The sequence below is a fragment of the Sus scrofa genome, chromosome 1, assembly GCF_054392235.1.
Source record: "Sus scrofa isolate SSC_HxYL_T2T_F1_AM1 chromosome 1, Sscrofa_HxYL_maternal_Yorkshire_Landrace_v2.0, whole genome shotgun sequence".
NCBI classification, from domain to species: domain Eukaryota; kingdom Metazoa; phylum Chordata; class Mammalia; order Artiodactyla; family Suidae; genus Sus; species Sus scrofa.
In genome coordinates, this window is record NC_139383.1 from 243,772,166 (window position 1) to 243,774,747 (window position 2,582).

Below are 2,582 nucleotides of genomic sequence, written 5' to 3' on the forward strand. Positions count from 1 at the left end.
TCACATTCTAACTGGATATTTTCCTTTTCCTTTTATCTTTCCTATCAGGTCATCTGCCTATACCCCCTCCCCCCGCCTTTTAGGTGGGGAAGATGCTGATTAGCTGCTTTTTTTTTTTTTTTTTTTTTTTGTAGAAAAACTATTGTTTTAGATTTCTTGTTGGTGAATGTTATTGATTTACTGCCAAATGAGCTTTGGTGGTTGATGTAGAGGGTCTCTTGGGAACTTAACTTTTTCAATTTTAAGTGTAATAGCTTTTTTGTTTGAGTTGGCTTTTACTGGGTGCTTCAAGCTTTGCTCTTGGCTTTTTGACAGGGGACTAAATAGTACCACATTTCATTTGGGATTCCAATAAATAAAGGATCCCATGTCCTCCTGGAGACTTTTTCATAATTTTCCTTTGTGCCCTGTAACAGGCAGATGAGGATTCCAGAAAAAAGACATAGACATGAATATCAGTAACCTGACATTGTTAGAATTTGCTTTGGCCATGCTCCTGGTCTCATTCTACTTCTTGCATCAGATGGCTTTAGAGAGCAGTAGCTATATGTATTATAAATGAAATATAATATCAATATATTGATATTAATAAATAGTATATTAATATATAAATGTAACATTAATATTTATGATAACATAAAATTATGTATTATATTAATATACATTTATATATAACATATAGCATATATAAAATATATAATGTATAAATATATTAATGCACTATATTTATATGTTATGTATATTAATATATTCATAATGTCATTATCATATATAATATTGATTACAGAATAATTATATAATGATATGATGCATAAATATGTAATTATTACAATCTGATATATTTAATATACTATATAACACAAAATATATTAATTATAATACAGTTATAGTATATAAATATAGTACATATATTTATATATAATATAAAATATAATATATTAATTGTAATACAGTTACATTATATATTTATATATTTTAACTATATATTACACATATAAGTATGAATAGATATCCAGTGATAAATATATAAACTAGAAGTTAAACAAGGGACAAAGATCCTTTAAAAGGCTGGGTAGAGTCTTGAAACATTTTAAAAAATACATATCATTGATTAAGCTAAAAACTCAATGGTTATATGAAACAACAGATTAATTATGGAGGAGAAGAATAAAATGATATTTTTAAAAATATGGCAGAAGAGATTTTCTGCCTACTTATATAAATAGATTGATTCTGAAAAAATATACCTTATATTATTGACCCAATAATGGTAAAGGATATTTTAAAGGGCTTCTCTCAAAAAAAAAAAAAGGGAAATAGCAAAAGATAGGTCATCTAGGGGGAAAAAATATCAATATTTTCATTGTTTTGGGGTGAAATAAGCCTTAGGTTAGCAACAATGTGGAGGAGCTGACCCTTAGTTACTTACACTAAGCTGGAATCTTTAAAAATATTTAAATATTTATAAATGAAAATTTTATTAAAATTAATGACCAAGTGTTTTAATTGACATGAGCAGAGCAAAACAACAAACCCTGAGACCATAGAAAATATAGATAATAACGATATGAACAGGACTTAGCAGAACAGGAAAAAGTATAATTAGGTGATTTAGTAGGTCAAAATGATATTCTTTGAAAATATTTAAAAATCACTTTGATTAAGAAAAAACAAAAAAATAAATAATATACAGAAAGTATCAGGATAATATTATAGCAGAGAGTACAAACAGAGAATATAAGAAATACCAGTAAATTTGAACATTTTTGTAAAATGGACAGTTTCCTAACTCCCACAGTTTACCAAAACTGACACAAGAGGAAATACATAACTGGAGTTCTTTAACCAGTAATTAAGTCAATAGTTTACAATCATCCTCCAAGAAAATACCAGACCAAGAGCATTTGGGAGGTAAATTCTACCAAACTTCTATAAACAGATAACATCAGTATTAATAAAGAAAATTTCCTAGAGAATAGCAAAAGAAAGACTGTTCCTTTTTTTAATTTTATAAGGTCTATATAATCTTGATGCTGAAAATAGATAAGGACTATAAGAAAAAAGAAACTTACAAGTTAAATTTACTTATGAATATAAAAGCAATTTTTTTGTCGTTGTCTCTTTTGCCTTTTCTAGGGCCGTTCCCATGGCACATGGAGGTTCCCAGGCTGAGTGGTAGCTGCTGACCTACGCCTTAGCCACAGCAACATGGGATCTGAGCTGTGTCTGCGACCCACACCAGAGCTCATGGCAACACCAGATCCTTAACTCACTGAGCAGGAGCAGGGATCGAACCTGCAACCTCAGGGTTCCTAGTTGGATTTGTTAAACCATTGCACCACAACGGGAACTCCTAAAAGCAAATTTTTATTTTTTTAAATTTTGTATTATAGTTGATTTACAATTATCTGTCAATTTCTGCTGCACAGCAAAGTGACATAGTGTTTTATATATATAGATATATATATATATATATTCTTTTTCTTATATTCTATTATGTTCTATCACAAGTGATTGGATATAGTTCCCTCTGCTATGCAGCAGCACCGCATTGCTAATCCATTCTAAATGTAATAGTTTTA